Source organism: Nycticebus coucang, chromosome 9 (assembly GCF_027406575.1).
Source record: "Nycticebus coucang isolate mNycCou1 chromosome 9, mNycCou1.pri, whole genome shotgun sequence".
Classification (NCBI taxonomy): domain Eukaryota; kingdom Metazoa; phylum Chordata; class Mammalia; order Primates; family Lorisidae; genus Nycticebus; species Nycticebus coucang.
In genome coordinates, this window is record NC_069788.1 from 35,785,261 (window position 1) to 35,803,556 (window position 18,296).

At 48.1% G+C, this 18,296-nt stretch overlaps 1 non-coding gene across 1 annotated transcript; it reads left to right on the forward strand.

Moving 5' to 3' along the window:
- Positions 1-12,741: 12,741 nt before the first annotated feature.
- LOC128595090 (U6 spliceosomal RNA) lies at positions 12,742-12,845 on the forward strand. The gene has a single exon (XR_008382776.1). It is a non-coding gene; the product is annotated as a U6 spliceosomal RNA (small nuclear RNA).
- Positions 12,846-18,296: the final 5,451 nt, after the last annotated feature.

Genomic DNA, 18,296 nt, shown 5'->3' on the forward strand with positions numbered 1-18,296 from the left:
CCCATCGTAGATGGGCTGATGTCTGTGGCTCTGCAGCCTTGAGTAGCAGAGAAGGAGCTGCTACTCAGGGAAGAGGTGCTGACACAGGGAATAGCCACCTTTCTCCTTCTTCCCTAGAACCCAGGACCACAGGCAGCTCACAGGTATATCTGGGCGAGATGGGCAAAAGCTGTCTTAAACAGCTTACACCAAACAAATGGCCGAGTAAGAATCTTTCAAGGACCTCAGGGACCACTGCCTCAGAGAAGTTTTCTCTGACTATGCCAACCCACGGCTCCAGTGCTGAGGAGCTGCTCTGGTAAATATCTCATCTCCTTAGATTGATTTGTGACCTCCCTGAGTCAAAGGAACTGTATCATCTGACTTAAAGCCCGAGCAAGCACAGCACTTGGCACTTCAAAAGCATACAGCATCTATGAGAGAGCAAATGAATGACCTCGATGGTTTTTAAATATCAGCCTTGCACACATAAGGAAGTCCCAGGTCTAGGTCATGATGTGTAGGTTTGGCCAAGGATGGCTCCAAACTCTTTCACCGAAAATGCTGGACAACCTTAAGAAACAATCTGACCTCCCTGGCCCTCCTGTGGCTCAGATCCCAGAGGCTAGTTAGTTGGTAAGCATCAACTCTAGGAGCCTGCTATATGCAGGACACTAGAAAGGTTGTTACAGGGTCACATGGGACAGTTAGGAGGCACTATCTGTGCCTTCGGTTGTTGTTGAATACACCTGTATGAAAGAATCCAGGAGCAACAGCAGGGAAAATCAGGACAGGATAAGCAGACCAAAGGTGGGACTGGGAAGACGTGAAGAATAGGGTGGACGTACTCTTAGGAGGCTTCCCAGAAGAGGTAAGTTCTGAACTATGGACCCGGGACATTAGTCCCATTCATTCATTCATCCACTGAAGCAGACATTATTAAAAGCCAAGCCCAGAGGTGGCTTATACCTATAGTCCTAAGTACTCAGGAGGCTGAGGTGGGAAGATCACTTGAGCCCAGGTATTTGAGGTTTTGGTGACCTATGATGTTCCTTCACTCCAGCCTGGGCTAGAAAGTGAGGCCCTGTCTCAAAAAAAGAAAAAAAAAAAGAGAGAGAGAGAGAGAAAGAAAAAATCCAGTTCCAGAGAATGCAATGGTAAATGAAAACAATCCTCCTCTCAAGTTGCTTTCAGCCTCAGTGAGTAGCCAGCATCTAGACCCAGGTTCCCACACCATCTGCGGTGTGACCTGATAGATATATAGACCACATGCCAGAAACTGGAGCAGTGGCGAACACCTCAGGAGGGTTAGTCTTAAAGGGAACCTCCCCCCTACACACACTAAAATCTGCCCAGTAGATCCAAGCTTTGAAGGGAGCCGGAGATAATGAGAGAAAAGATGGGAGGAACTTTTGTAAAGTGACAGGTACCTGGCAGATAAACAAGGTTAATGGAGACCTGTTGTTTTTTCAGGTTCTTGGTGACCTCACCTTTGACCAGCAATTCCTGGCATTGGCTCAGGCTGCCAAGTGGGGAAAGGGGGGAGGAAGAAGAGGGTAAACAGGTGAGGCCAAAGGTGGCCCTAGAAGGCAAGCGACACATTCCAAAATATCTCCCCAGCCTGAGCCTACAGCAGAGCCCAAAGTCCACTAGGGAGCACACACCTGCATTCCAGTCATTGAAATACCCACTTACCTACCAGAAAGGATGCTTCCCACTGCCTAGGAACGCCTCTCTTTCCCGACTCTGAATCCCGACTCCTCAACGGTCCCCTGGTCCAGGCCTTCTGGCTCAGCTAGGAGGAGCTGAGGATTTCCACCCAGGCATGACATTTTCCTCCCACCGCCTCCTCTTCTCCAATATCATTAACAACCCACCATTAGGAGACGCTCCCTCTCCTTTTGAAGAGGCTTTGCTGTGCTGCAATCCTGCTGAGCACCACAAGGAGAAGCCCTGAAATTTCTTAGCCAGCAACCAGGTTCCTGACTCTCTCTACCACCTGCAGGCTATGTGACCTTGAGTGAGTCACCAAACCTCAGTTTTTTCCCCTGAAAAATGAGGGTGTCAGCAAGGAACACTTTCACGGGGCTTTTGAAAGGAGCAAATGAGATGATGCACATGAAGTAAAATTAGGCATTATTATTCTAAATGAGGGATGTTGGTACAGATCACCCAAACTTCTAATTTTACTGATGAGGAAATGATGGCCTAGAAAAGACATGAAAAAATTAGGGGATTGGATGCTTCCTGTCCTCTTCTTTCTCCTCCTCCTCCTCCCCCTGTAACTCATTTTCTTAGTTCAACCTTGTCTTCTAAACATGGGTTTCTAAACTTTGGGGGGGCACAGAACCCTTGGAGAATCTGGTGAAAGTTAAGGACTTACTCTCCCTAAAATACAGTTATTCACATACCCCCAAGACTGTGCAGGTAATTTCGGGGGTTCACATGCCCCAGATTGGGTACTTTTGCTCTATGACAGAGCAGAAGAAGAGAGAGACAGTCACGGTTCTCGGGTCATGCTTCCCACAGTCAGAGCCCCAAGAAAGCAGGAAATGACAGAGGAAAGTCTGAACTTTGGGGAGCAACACTCCCCCCACACCCAGAATCCACCAAAGCCCAATCCACAAGGCCCTGGGAAGAAAGTCCCATTTGATCCCTGCTCCAAACTCCTCACTACCCTCTCCCTTACCCTCACCTGTCCTCTTTCTAGTCAGCTAAAACTCCCTGCCCACAGTTCTTCTGAACTGGTTAGTTCCATTCTGGTCTTTGAAAGTCAAAGAAAATCTTAGAGACCATCTATACAAACATCTTTATCTTTCCAGATGAGAACTATAAACAACAAAAGGTGTACTGACTTGCTTCAAGTCACCCAGATAATCAGAACAGAAGTCAGGCTATGTTAACCAACTCAGTCCCACGAGTGTGCACTGAGGACCTACTGTGCTTTCTGTGCCCTGCTGGGAGGGGTGGAACGGCCAAGAATTGATGAGCTGTAAGCTGATTGGCCAAGCAAGTCTAAAATCCTTGGAATGAAAGTGCAAACAGGGTTACCAAGCTTATGATTGTGTAAGAGAAATTGCAAAATCTCTAGAAGTTCAGCAAAGGCAGTTAGAGCACTCATTCATTCACTCATTCATTCATTCATTTAACAAATATTTATCGAACACAGGCACTAGACATGGGGCAACAGTCAAGATAACCACCAAGAAATCCAGACAAGGTTTCTGCTCTCCTGAAATTTTAGAGAGTCCCTAAATATTTAGAGACAGTTTGGACAATCTCTAAATAAATAAAATTTAGCTAGAGATAGATACCATAAAAAAAATAGAAAGGGTGAGATTCAAGAAACTCGGTAATATCATTTATATTGGGAGGGTGTTCAAGGAAGGTCTCTTTGAAGGAAGGAGTGACATTTGAACGGAATCCTGAGGGGGAGCATCAGTGCACGAGTGTGGAGGCGGCATATTCCTGAAGGAGACTCAGCAAGCGCAAAGTCCCCAACACAGGCTCAAAATTGATATGTTCAAGGGATGGAGAGATCACTGCATGCAGGGGTTGAGGGGTCCTTGTGGAGGAAGAGGTGGTGGAGGAACAGCAGGCCTGGCCCTGAGGGTCGGTGAGGAAAGTAGGCTTTATGTCATGTGCAGAGAGGCAGCATAATCCCAGACCAGACAGAGAGAGGAGAGGAACAAGGGATGGACATGTTTTTGAAGCAGAATAGGCCCTGGGACTGCTAATGACCCTGGATGAGAGGAATAAAGCATAAAGGTTGGGCTCGGCGTCTATAGCTCAGTGGTTATGGCTCCAGACACATACACCAGGACTGGTGGGTTCAAGCCCAGCCCAGGCCTGCTAAACAACAACTACAATAAAAAAAAAAAAGAAAGAAAGAAAAAGGTTGATCAAATATGGAAGCCAGGCTTGGGCTTGAGCAACTGTGTAGATGATGGTGCATTTACAGATGCAAAAAAGTACCAGGCTTTTAAGGGGAACCAAGGCATACAATTCCTACATCAGCGAAGAAGCTCAATATCCTTTGCTCATAAAACCTGTTCTTTCTGAATGTACTATAAAACAGTTGGACATGTGACAACAAAAGATATAGCCATTTAAAGAATTCAGAGAAGGCTGTGACAGAGGATGGGGGAGCCAGACTCTAAAAATGGCCTGAGAAGCGTATGTATCAATCACAAGAAAAATTTCAAAACTGATTTCCTTTTGGGTTTTCCATGCTGTGCATGCAACAGAGGGCCAGGCCTCTCCCTCCAGCCAAAAGAGGGGCTGCGTGGTCAGGGAGAGAAGACTGGGGGGGCACCTCACACCCCACGTTTATGGTTCTTTAACTCTTGTGCTCCCTCTCATCCCATCTGCATGTTATGCAAACCATGGTCGTTGGATCTTGGCATGTTCTTTTTATAAGTTAAGAGTTTCTTTTTATTGAAAAAATGTGCCAGCTGGAGTCATATACTAAACCACATTCTCGGCGCCACCTTCTGTGGAAAATGCAGGCATTAGACCCTGCAACTGGAGCTCCCACTGGTGCCTCTGATTAGAGGACAACACTGACCATCTGCCCTGTGCCTGTCATTGCAAACCCCAGAGGAAGACATGGCAAATTCCTGCCTCTAGGGATTCTGGTTGGGAAAACCCAGACTCTTCCTCAACTGGACCCCAAAGTCCAAGGTTTGGGGCCTTGACCAGATCCAGTCTCAGCCCCAGCCTTAGCCCTGCCTCTCTCCTGGGCCTTTCCTGACCTCTGCTAGATCCTCCATCTTTCTCCCCCCCATTACAGTCCCTCCTCTTGGTTCTTCTTAACTTCTGACAGGAAATACCCTGAACTTTTTCCTGGTCTAGCACTAGGCCATCTCCTCTAGGAAGCCTTCAGTGGTTAAGCCTGCTGCCTGGCAGCACAGTTGCCAGCCCTCTGTCCCTCTCTGCTCCATACACTGATGTGTGATCATCCTGAATTGTGTGTGTGTGCACATGTGTGTACGTAAGAGACCTGAAGGAGCATATCTCCTGTTCAGATCGGAGGCTCTTAAGGGGCCTCAGAGTAACTAGTGAACATTTTTCCATTCTCTTCCTCAGGAATCCCCTTGATGGGGTTATTTCTGGTCACTGTCCTATTTTCTCACTCTCCTTGACCTCTGCTTCATCCAGTCAACAAATATTTACCGAGTGCCTACTGTGTGCCAGACAAGTGCTGGAAGCACACCAACAAGATAGACAAGGCCCCAGCTCTCATGGAACGGTTATTATGAGTGGGAAGTCACCTTAAAAACAGGAAAGTCAATGGTGAGTGAGGAATAAGTATGAAGTAGAGGCAAAGAGAGAGAGAAAAGATCACCCCCCACAGTATAGGTGCCATTTACTCAGCAAATTGAGCACCTCCTATGTGTTGGGTGCTGGAACTAAAGATATATCAGTGAATAAAACAGACAAAGATACCTACTCTTATGAAATTTAAACTCTAGTGAAGCAAAACAGATGATACATGATACACATAATAAATAAATAAATTTTATAATGTGAAAACATTAGGAAGTGGTAAGTGCTTAGGAAAAAAGATAAAATAGCATAGGATAAGAGGGGTAGAGAATGTGAAGAGAATATGGCTACTTTAAATAGGATGCTCAGGGTAGGCCACATTGAGAAAGTGATGTCTGAGCAAAGACTTGAAGAAGGTAAGGGAGTTCTGCAGATATCTGGAGAAAGAACATTCCTGGAAGAGGTGGAAAGCTGTGCAAAGGCCCTGGGGCAGGAACAGGCTGGATGTGTTTAAAGAATGCACTTTCCATTCTTGGAAATGAATCATGTGGAAACTCGAAGGCCATGATAAGGACTTCAGCTTTTACTCTGAGGAAAACCAGGTGCCATTGCAGAGATTTGAGCTAAAAAATTGACATGATCTGAATCAGCCCTTCCTCATTAAATGTAGTGACTGATAGAAAGTGACTAGGGGGGCGGCGCCTGTGGCTCAGTGAGTAGGGCGCCGGCCCCATGTACCGAGGGTGGTGGGTTCAAACCCAGCCCTGGCCAAACTGCAACCAAAAAATAGCCGGGCGTTGTGGCGGGCGCCTGTAGTCCCAGCTGCTTGGGAGGCTGAGACCAGAGATTAGTGTAAGCCCAAGAGCTGGAGGTTGCTGTCAGCCATGTGACGCCACAGCACTCTACCGAGGGGGGTAAAGTGAGACTCTTGTCTCTAAAAAAAAAAAAAAGAAAGAAAGTGACTAGGGATGGGGAGGAGGTTGCTACCTAGGTAATGAGGTCAGGGAGGTCTCTCCAAGGAGGAACATCTAAGCTGGGAGCTGAGGGGCAGAAAAGGGACCTGCCCACTCTGCATTCCCCTCCTCTTCCTCAATCTGTTAACCAGGGAAAAGCCATACTTTCCCCCATCTCCTTTCCCTCATCCCCTCATTCTCCCTCCCTCCCTCTCTCCCCACCTCTCTCCTTTCCGGCCCCTTTTCTTTTGTCTTCAGCCTTACCCCAGAGATATGAGGCCTCTGCCTTCCTGGGGTTCTTAGAAAACAGTTGCAAAAAGCAGAAGGAAACATTACAGGCAGGCCCTCAGCAGGAGGGAGGGTGCAGATTACAGTGTCTGGTCCTGGTGGCTCACCCTGTAATTATCACTGCATTTCAGGTGGACAGGGACTCTAGGACATGCCCCTGCCAGGTCCAGGCATTCTATGGTCAACCAGCCCCTTCATAGTCCTCCACCTCAAACATGGGGGAGGGATGCATCTCTGAGACCTTGCCCTCAGCCCAGCCTTCAAGGCCTGATGACAGAAAAGCTAGAGAGGATGCCCAACCCCTCAAACACAACCCCAGCTGGGGGCAGAGGATGGGACTGAGGCCCCAAGAGGAAACAATGCAGCTCCAGTTTCCATAGTAAGAGTCAGAACCTAGGACACGTCCAGACCCCAGACTGCCTCATCTTCCTATCTAGGAGTTTGGGTCAAGTGGCAGGTCAAGGTTTCAGCTTTCTCTGCCTGAGGCAAAAAAGAAAAGGCTGTGTGTTGTCTGATGCCATGTTATAGGATCAGGCAGAGGAAGATTGCTGCTGGATGCTGGCTTCCAAAGAGCCAGGGAAAACTCTTTCTTAATTGAGAGTGACCCTAACCTTATACATCTGGGAGAGTGGAGATGGCTGAGGACAGTCCTGCCTCACTGGAGGAACTACTCAACCAGTTAATGGATCAAAGGCTCCAGGGGACAGTCAAAACCATGGGCCACCTTGTCAGCCCTACTCTGGAGGCCCAGAATCTAAGACATAAAATCCTTTCTGTTCTCTAAGAAAGGAGATTTCAGTGTCAGCTTCCTAGGTCACCTGTCTATCTAGAAACAGATCTGGCTCTCCTTAGCTGTCACATGCCATGCATGGCTGTGGCCTCCAGCACCTGAGTCATCTGTGACTCATCACCCTCTGACCTCAGTCTGAAGAAGGCTAGGCTAAGCGGACTTGGCTCTGGGATGGGATGAGGTCTGGTACAGGCCTGTTCCTCCCCCCTCCACCCCACACTGACACATAGGAATATTCAAACACCTTGGAAAGGATACCCCGGTGATCACAAATCTGCACACAGAGGACCCAGAGAGGCTGAACTGGACCTCCAGCCCATGCCTAAACACACACACACACACACACACACACACACTCCCCCTCATGATGCCTCCCCACTCACATGTGTGCGGGGTGGCCTCATATCCCCCAGGGTCTCCATGAGCCCAGAGCACCTGTCTGAGATTTAGGCTCTGCTGTTAATTCCCTGCATGTACCACACAATATCCACCACCACCCCCTTCCCTTTCTGGCCTCTGTTTCCTCCTCTGATCAAGACTTACAAGTCTACAAGATCATGTTTACCTCTTAATCTAAGGAGGAACATTAATAAGGTGATTATAAATTTCTGGTCAATGAATAAAGGGAATGAGCCAGGAGGGTAATAAGGGGGAGAGTAGAGCAGAATGGAAAGGAAGACCGGGTACCTTTCAGATCATACCATCCCTCTGGCTATAGGCAAACACTCCAAAGAGGGGATAATAATGTCCTGAAAGACTTCCAAAACCTATAGATTGTGCCTCCACAGTCCCACTGAAGCCCTTGATTTTTTACAGAAAAGACAAGAATGTGAACTTGTACTTCCTTAGCCTGAAGTCCCTGAAGACAAGCTGTCTCTCCTCAGATAGGGGGTCCCTGAAGATAAGGCTATGTCTCTCCTTAGCGTGGGGCTCCCCAAGAACAGGGCTGTGTCTCATCTCAGACTGGGGCTCCCTGAGGACAGGGCCATTCTTTTACTCAGATTTTCTTGCTGCTCAAGAGCTTTTAATCCCACCTCCCCTCCGCCCCCACCCCCCGCCCTACATCTTCCCCTCTCTGGAGTAGCACTATTCAACTCCAGGGCCAGTTCCCCTTTCAGCCTATATTTCCCTCTGCAACATGGACCCCAGGATGACAGCACCCACAGAGAGAGACGCACATAGTGACGAAATAATCTGAATAGCAATCACTAGAAGTCTTTCCCATCTTCTGCCTGTTTTATCCTCAAATAATCCTGTGGTAATATGGGTTACACCTGGATCTCATTCCTTAGCAGGAAGACAGGGAGGGCAATGTGATCCAGAAATCAGAGATTTGATAGAAATCACATAGCTGAGGGTCATCAGCCCCTCACTCTTTTCCATCTTTTTCCACCTACCCGGACCCCAGATTGCCTGGCAAGGGCTACCTACCCCACCTCCCAGAAAGGGGTTAAATAGCATCGAGAATGCCAGGGTGGAGGGCAGTTGGGAAAGCTAGGAGGGAGCCGTGTTCCTCCACTTGGCTGGAGCTTCGGTTTCCCAATCCAGTATTATTTCTGTGGGGCAGAACCCAGCCAGAGGCAGCTAGGCTGACTGAACAGCACCAGGCTGTGGATCCCAGATCCTCCTCCTCCTCCTCCTCCAGTTGGTGTGGCCCAGGGAGCCACACTAGCTCCTGGGGGCTCTCAACTGGGAGGGACCTCGTGGGGAGACAGAGGAAGAAGACAGGTTACTGCTTAGGAGAGCAAAGAGGAGCCCAGCCCTGTGCAAGGGCTGTTCCCGGGCCTGTCATTCATGGCATGAAGAAGCAGCAGAAGCCCCTTCAGGGTGTCCAGTTGTCACTATAACCCTCCTGTCACAGCTTCTAAGATGTTGTCTTCTTACTTTTTTATTTTACTGTAATGCATGTGAAAGATACATGCTAAATTATGACTCAGAATACATATACATACACACCCCTGACAAGTTTCAAAACATGATACTTACCCCTACAGTGCAAGTCTGTTTGAATATTTTCTACTTTATTCTCTTTTTTTTTTTTTTTTTTTGAGACAGAGTCTTGCACCTTGGTTAGAGTGCAGTGGATCGTAAGAGCTCACTGCAACCTCATCTCCTGGGCTCAAGCAGTTCTCCTGCCTCAGCCTCCTAGGTAGCTAGGACTACAGACACCTGCTATAAGGCCCAGCTTTTCTTTCCTTTCTTTTCTTCCTTCCTTCCTTCCTTCCTTCCTTCCTTCTCTCTCTCCCTCCCTCCCTTTCCTTTCCTTCCTTCCTTGTAGCTAGGACTACAGGCACCTGCTATAAGGCCCAGCTTTTCTTTCCTTTCTTTTCTTTCTTCCTTCCTTCCTTCCCTCCTTCCTTCCTTCCTTCCTTCTCTCTCTCCCTCCCTCCCTTTCCTTTCCTTCCTTCCTTGTAGCTAGGACTACAGGCACCTGCTATAAGGCCCAGCTAATCTTTCTTCCTTCCTTCCTTCCTTCCTTCCTTCCTTCCTTCTTTCCTTTCTTCCTTCCTTCCTTCCTTCCTTCCCTTCCTTCCTTCCTTCTCTCTCTCCCTCCCTCCCTTTCCTTTCCTTCCTTCCTTATAGCTAGGACTACAGGCACCTGCTATAAGGCCCAGCTAATCTTTCTTCCTTCCTTCCTTCCTTTCTTTCGAAGATGAGGTAGTGCTCTTGCTCAGACTGGTTTTGAACTCCTGACCTCAAGCATCCTCCCACTTTGACCCCCCAGAGTTCCCGGCCCCTATTCTCCTCCGCATTTAAGAAAAAGATTAATGCTGGTTGCAAATTGCTAAACTGACTTCATGACCCACTGATACATATAGATCACAACTTGCACTTTGAAAAACACTCCAATCTCAGCAGGCTAGATATATTGCCTTTGTACCTATGGGGACACTGAGGCCCAGAAAGGAAGCAGGACCTTCCCAAGGTCACAGGGCAGGTCAGTAACAGAGATCAAGCCAGAACACAGGGATTTTGGCTCCCAGGGAAGTATTTCCACTGTAAGTTTCCAGAGCCTGAGGGACTTCTTGCAATAGCTGCCTGCAGAACAAGGGCTGAGGGCGAGAATCACCACTGATGGGTCATCAGGAAAGGTGAGTGGCTGTTTGCTGGCCAGCAGGCTCCCCTAGGGCTTCCACAGGTCACAGCACTAAAGGTCATGTTAAAACTACAGAAAAGGTCTGTCTCAAGGGTCAGCATCCAGGTCCTCCAGAGTATGATGGACAAGCTCAGTCCAAGGGAGGCTCTCAGCATGAGTGGGAGAGAGCCTGCAGATCTCTGCTGCAGGCTGAAATTGAGGACATATCCAGAACTGGCAAGGCTTGTATGCCACATCTACACAGGATCCAGTGGCAAGAGTGGGGACCAAAGAGGGGTGGGCAGCATCAAAGCACCTGAGAATTCACCAGTCCAGCTCCAGGCAGGGTTGCCAGATAAGTACAGAATACTCAGCTGAAGGTGAACATTTCAGACAAACAATGAAAATTTAACTGGTCACCCTGTATTTTTATTTGCTGTATCTAGCAACCCAGTAGGCCTGAGGCCCACTTAGGACAAACAGACAGCAGAGAAACCCAGGTCAGACTGAGGAAGAGCTTCCTGCCCAGGTGCCTGGTATCAATCCAGAATGTGGATGGGGCAGAAATGAGGGCATCTGGGACCCCTCCAGCCCCAAGTAGGCAGTCCTTGGACCACAGATACCCCTAGCTCAAGTAGCTGCCCCTCGACCTCTGATCCCCCCAGGGAGGGAGAGCGTCATCTGGGCTGGAAAGGGGAGAGGTAGCCTTTGAAATTGGCATGTGATGGTGGGAGGGGGAGCGGATGGCATCCTTTGCCCCTTCCCGGCAACCAGGCCCTTCACAATAAGCCAGTCTTCAGGGAAACTTCCTGTTAGGCAAACGCCAACGGCTGGCACACCACTGGCATCTGGGGGCTGGGGCTGGGAGAGGGGCAGTTTCTCTGAAGTCTTGGGGCCTAGGGGAGGGTTTTACCAGCATGGAGCCGAGCTCTTCCCCACAACCCCCATCTCTTCTGCCCTCCTTCTTCCCTGAATACCCCCTCCCACCACCCCACACACAAACACACGACTTTGGGGTTTTTAATGAAACTGCCAGAGGCAGGCAGTGCCAAGGGACTGACTGGGGTGACCACAGCCAGAAGGAAAGGGGATGAGACCCGCTGGCTTTAATAAGAAGGCATTCCCTGAGCTCTCACAGCCTTTGTGGGCAAAATGTCCCCTTCCCCGGTCCCAGGAAGGGGTGTTAAGTGCTAGAACTGGACTAGGAGAGGGGGCACAGAGCAACGTTGGGGATGCAGCCAGGAGCCAAGCCTGGGGCCACATCCTGGTAGGGACTAATTACAGGGCTGGGACTCGGTGCCCCAGCCTTGCCTGTACCTCATTACTGAGAGAAAAGTCATTTCCAGTTTTCCTTGTGAGTTTCTACATTGGCTGTTGCCACACAAAGGGAAGAACCATCTAAAATGCTGAGCTTTTTGTGGTGGGGTGGCAGCGGAGTCTGTAGATCAGCCCCAAGGAAACAAGTCCAAAGTTTTACCCTCATCTTCAGGGAGCACACAGGCTACTGAGAGAGGATCTGAGCCTAGACTTGAGGACCCGGTCAGAGTCAGGTGACTAATGTGCATTCATTCATTCAGCAGTAGTATATTCATTTAGCCCCTCTTAAGTGGCAATCACTTTATATTCATTATTTAACTTAATCTACATCAACACCTGAGAGGAAGATGTTTCCACACCCACACTGCAGAGCAGAACAAGGAGGCTCAGAAAGGGTGAACAACTTGCCCAATGTCACAGAGCCAGAAAACTCTACTGATGCCAAAAGTAGAGCTCAGCTCTGTCCAATGGCCAATCCTCTCTTCCCACCACCCTGTGCCCAGCTAACCTTTACTGGGCCCTTACAGCCTGTCAGTCACCATCCTAGGCCTATCCACATCAGTGTTCTCATCTCTAGAATGGGGATACTACTGCCTACGTCTAATATTGAAAGGATGATGTGGGCAGCGCCTGTGGCTCAGTCAGTAAGGCGCCAGCCCCATATACTGAGGGTGGCGGGTTCAAACCCTGCCCTGGCCAAACTGCAACCAAAAAATAGCCGGGCGTTGTGGTGGGCGCCTGTAGTCCCAGCTACTCTGGAGGCTGAGGCAAGAGAATCGCTTAAGCCCAGGAGTTGGAGGTTGCTGTGAGCTGTGTGAGGCCACGGCACTCTACTGAGGGCCATAAAGTGAGACTGTCTCTACAAAAAAAAGGAAAAAAAAAAAAGAAAGGATGATGTGATTTTATGTACACAAAACACTCTGAAATGGATACCATGGTGCATATTTTACAGATGACAACTGAGATTCAGAAACGTGATTTTGTCCTAAGACATGATTTAGAAGTCGTCAAGCTTGAGGCTGTCTTTTGGGTTTGGGTTTTGGACCTCAGGGCTTAGAATTAGCAGCCAGGTGCTCACTTTGGCAGCACATATACTAAAATTGGAACAATACAGAGATTCACAGGGCCCCTGTGCCAGGATGACACACACATTTGTGAAGCATTCCATATTCAAAAAAAAAAAAATTAGCAGCCAGGATTTGAACCTAGGCAGTAAGGCTGGACCAGGCCAGAAGTGACCCAGTGTTATAAATTCTGGGCAGCCAGATAGAAAGTTATTAATAGCCATGAGGTGTTTATTGCTGAACAGTCACCAGCTCCCAGAGGGCAGCTTGGAGTCACAGAGCGCAGCCAGGTCAGCCCCCCACCCCCCAGCCCCATGGGGGCTGGTCCTGAGAAGCTAACTCTCCCAGCTGGGCCTCACTCTGCCCCTGGGAATACTTACCCAACCAGGCGGCTGCCCCGTGACTGGGAACGGTGACCCCTGTCACACTTGTGTGTGTGCAAGCCCATGTGGATGTGCTCGTGCGGAAGAGACTCTGTAACAACCAGGCGAACTGCTCCAGGAAAGAGCATGCCTCAGGAGGGCGTGTGCTGGGGACAGGCCTTCCCCCACAACTCCCAGCCTCAAGCCTCACCATTCTCTCTTTCTCAAGCTGGCAGCTGGGAGGGGAACCCCTGGAGAGGGAATAAGGGAGCCTTATTAATAGGGTGGGGATGGAGATGCCTTTAGAAGCCAAAAGCAAAGAGATAAGCAAACACCCTTCCTGAATATTTCCCCAGAAGACATCTTCCTGCTGCCGCACCAGGAAACTGCAGACCCCAGCTCTCAAAGTCCCAGAGAAAGTCGTCTTCTCCCCGGGCCTAGTCCCAGAAGCTCTTCCTCATACTCATACGGCAAACCTTTTCACTCAAAGATCCTGGAACAAGCATCCCGAGGGGCTTCTGAGGACAGCCGTAAGGGCCTCCACTGTAAGCCTCTCAAATGAAAGCTGGGTCAGGCTCCGAAGTGCTTTGCCCAGAACACAGCTGTGTGTATAAGGCCTTGACATAAGGCCTCCTTCACCAGACCGGAGACTTCTAGTGTATTTGGGGGAATGTAAGAGAAGATTGGCCTTGTGTTCTGGTCCTGTTCATTTGCTCATTAATTCCACAAATACATGTCAGGCAAGTCCACCTTGTGCCTGTCCTTGGGCTCAGAGCTGTAGGGCATCACCTCCTACCAGAACAGCCCTCTCTACACTCTCCTTTCTCTTCAGTCTACCACCTTTATCTCACTCCTGGGTTCCAGGGCTAAACCAGCTCTAGTTTGCCTCAGCAGAAGTGTAAGGATGTATACTTGCAAACATGAGTATAAAAGCCAGACAGAGTATTTCAGTTTTTTTTAAGTGAGAAAAAGAAAAACAGCCAAAATGTACTAAAGGGGAAGCTCTGAGAGAAAAAAGCATTGATGAAAATACTGGAATAACAACATAATTATAATGACTGTTCTGACCCTGCATACCTGTTACTGTACAAGGTACTTTCACATGATGACATCACTTCATACCCTCAAACTCCACCTGTAGCTATTATTGTGCCCATTTGAGAGATGAAAAGGTTGAGGCCCAGGGAAGTAATCTGGCCAGTGGTAGAACAAAAAATCCAACCTAGACCTACCAGAAGTCTTGGTGGGTCTTAGGGCAGCCCAGATAGGGCTCTGCAGAGGCCCCAGGCAGAGACTCTAAGGAGAGGTCCTTATGGGATGGTTTCACAGGCCCTCACCACACCTCCTAAGGGACTTTCAGTGCCAGAATAGCTGGACCAGCTACAAACAGGGAGTGGGAGCATAGGTTTCCTGCAGGAAGTCTGAGGAGGTAACAAATAAGGTTCTTAGCCCTATTCAGCAGACGGGGCAGGAGGAGCCCCTGGAAAGGGGCACATGTTGGCTGGCAACTATCCCACTTGGAGCAAGATCCAGGGACCGTCAAGGGTGTGTGGAGAAACATCATGCACAGTTCCTGACAAATGAAGAAGCCCTTTGGGACTATGCATGCATATGGGGAGCAGAGGGAAGGATGGGGTCAGAAGCCCGAAAGGGCTCGTCTAGCACCAATATCTGGCAACTGGTTTCCCAGGTCTGGTTTCCATCTAATCGACAAAGAAATGTCTGATGGAGAGGGTTCTGTCTCTTTCTTTAGACTAGAAACTCTGTGAGGACAGGGAGCATCCTAAGGGCAGGGGCCATCTCACCCCCGAGACTAGGAGATCCCTGAGGGCAGTCCTTATATTTCCCTCATGAAGAAAATAATTCCCCAAAGGCAAATGCACAAGCTAGCCTTTGAAAATCTTTTTCAGATCCCAGCCCTCTCTTGTTCTGGGGATAGGATCAAAATTAGTCCCCACCAGGATGACGCCCAGGCCCAGACTTGCTTCCACAGGTACCTGAGCCTGACAAGCCTCTTCCTTTAAATCGCTGCTCCCTCGTTTCTAGATCTTCCCCCTTCCAAGTCACCCCTTTAATCCCTCCTCAGCAGATGTTTGGCCAAGCCCAGTCTTCGCCTTGTATTTTCCTTTTCCAGGCAGATTATAAATATTTACTGATTCCTTCCCTGCCCTCCCCTGTTCCCCATGTCCTGATGGATGATGTCCCGTGGATGTAGCTGAACTGTCTCTCTTCCAGAAACTCTGAAGCTAACCTGGTGGGGCTTTCCAAGGGTCGTCTTGCCCATTCCCCATCGCTAGGCTAGCTTAGACTAAAGCCACTCCTAGTAAATGAGAGACCATCCTATGCCAGGGCAGAGCACACATGGCTGGTCTTCAATAAGTACTGGGCATGAAAAGGAGGAGGAAAAAAAGGATTCTACAGACTTTTCCTCCAAATCCCTTGTGCTTCTCTCTCTTCCAGTTCTTCTAATCCTCCATCCTCTCTTCCTCAAGCTGTAGATGTTGCCCACTTTTTCTTGGTGAGACCTCAATAGAATTGAGTCTCTCTCCCTACTCTAGAAATTAAGATACTACTTTGTCTGTCCTGAATCAGCCCTTGCCCAAAGTCTTCCCACCAAACTTACAAGAGCAGACCTCTAGTCTCTGATTCTTTTATAAACATGCCCTCTCTTCCTTCTTTAAACCTCCCTCTATTTTCTGAGACCTTCATGAATTACAATAAAACCTTATGCATGGGAAGTGACTATTTAGTTGGATGGTTTAGTTATCACCATTTAATAACCTCCCCAAAACTTAGTAGCTTTAAATAGCAACAGCCCATATATTTGCTTATAACTCGGTAAATCTGGACACAGGATGACTTCTCTCTACTTTATGGGTTATTGGCCAGAGTAGCTCAAATGACACTGAAGAATCCAGAATGACCTCACTTGTATTTGGTCCCTCAGCTTGAGGTGGTTCAAACAGCTGGGGACTAGCTGAACCCCCTCTTCCTCCCTCCCTGTCTCCCTTCCCCTCTCTCTCCCTCCATGGCCTCTCTCCAACAGGGTAGTTGGACTTCCTTACAACATGGCAGCTGCCTTTCAAGAGGACAAAAATGGAACTTACAATCCCTCTTAAGGACTACACCTAAAAGTTCCAGACTATCTCTTTGGCCACGTTCTTAGGCAAAGCTGGTCATAACGCCAGTCTAAATTCAAAAGGAGGAAACATAAATTCTACTTCTTGTTGGGAGGAACAGCATGTGGGCACAGGGATGGGAAGAACTATTGGCATCTATATTTGCACACTGTCCACCACAATGATCTTCACACAAGAAACTGATCTAGAATTACCAAGTCCATGCAGAAGGTGTTGAAGGGAGAACAGTAAATTAGCAGTTTCCCTGGAGAATCAAGAACTTAAAGGTATTTGAGGGCTCTGACCAAAGTAGGTAGCTTTTTTGGGAAAAAGGAAAGGGTCTCAAGCAAGGCAGAGCCAGGAATGGCTACATCACAGGGTGTGACTCCCAGACAAGGGTATGAGTCCCACAGAGGGAAGAGAGGGTAGGTCTTGATTAGGCCTTCTCTGGGCCTTAAGAGATCCTTGAGAAATGCTCCAGGGGGGTGTCTGATCAGGTCTTATACAATTGGGGGATGTGGCATTTTCATTTTCTCCTTATTTTCTCCATGGTCTATTTCAAGACTGTTTCTCTCATCCAAGGCTATGTGTTGCAATCTCTTGCATGCTTAGGTTTCGGATCTTCCACTGACAAGCCCCAGCCCCTGGAGACATCTCTTGCCTTGCCTTACCACACTTGGGGAAGTCTGGATTTCGGCCCTGGGTTTGGCCACCATTATATCCTCCCCCTGTCCCACTTTTCTTCTCCCTGTTTGTATTCGGTCTAGACGATTCATTTTTATTTGTTGATGTCCTGCCCTAGCCTGGGGCAGCTGTGGTGTGATGGAAAGAGCACCAGATTCAGAGTCAGAAAAGCTGGTTTAAATTCTGGCTTGGCCATTTACTGGCTGTGCGTAAATTTGGGCGAGTTATTTACCCTCTCTGAGCCTCCTGCTTCTCATGTGTCAAGCAAGAATAATAAGTCCCGTCTCCAGGGTGGCTAAAAGGAGGAAACAATCCTGTCACTGATGAAGAGGCCTCTGCTCCTAATCCCTACGGGTTGATTCTGAGTTTATCTCTCCTAGTTAAGCCCTGCTCAAGTCCCAACTTGTGCAGCAAGCTCTCCACCAATCACTCCTGACATCTTTGTAGAAACCCCATGCCTATCTCCATAGTCTTGGGACAAAGCCCTCCATCTCCAGGCCTATTTTAACATCAGTCATTTAACGAATGACTATTGGACACATACTATGCTCCAGGCACTGTCTAGCAACTGGAGATCCAACAAACAAAACAGACAAAAGTCTCTGCCTTCATGGAGTTTGCATTCTGGTCTGAGGAGACAGAAAAAAAAGAACTAATTTTAGAGTGACACTGCCCAAAATGGTACCCAGTAGTCACGTATGTATAGTGAGCACTTGAAATATGGCCTCAGGATTACACCTGCGGTGCATCTTACAGGGGTACATGTGAAACTTAGTAAATGTAGAATATAATTGTCTTAACACAGTAACTAAGAAAATGCCAGGAAGGCTATGTTAACCAGTGTGATGAAAATGTGTCAAACTGTTTATAAAACCAGTGTATGGTGCCCCATGATCACATTAATGTATACGGCTATGATTTAATATTAATAAAAAAAAGAAATATGGCTGCAAGCAATTGAGATATGTCACAAGTCTAAGGTACACCCAGATTCAAATTAATAATTTTATATTGATTAGATGTTGAAATGATATCTTAGAGTTAAATAAAATGTTATTAAAATAATTTCTGTGATATGAGGACAATTAATGACAATTAAGGTTATGGGGAGGAAGCAGAAAGAGGGACGGAGGGAGAGGGGGTGGGGCCTTGGTGTGTGTCACACGTTATGGGGGCAAGACATGATTGCAAGAGGGACTTTACCTAACAATTGCAATCAGTGTAACCTGGCTTATTGTACCCTCAATGAATCCCCAACAATAAAAAATAAAAATAAAAAAAAATAAAAGCTGAAGACCTTCAAAAAAAAAATTAAAAAATAATAATTTCTCTGGGTGGCGCCTGTGGCTCAAGGAGTAGGGCGCCGGTCCCATATGCCGGAGGTGGTGGGTTCAAA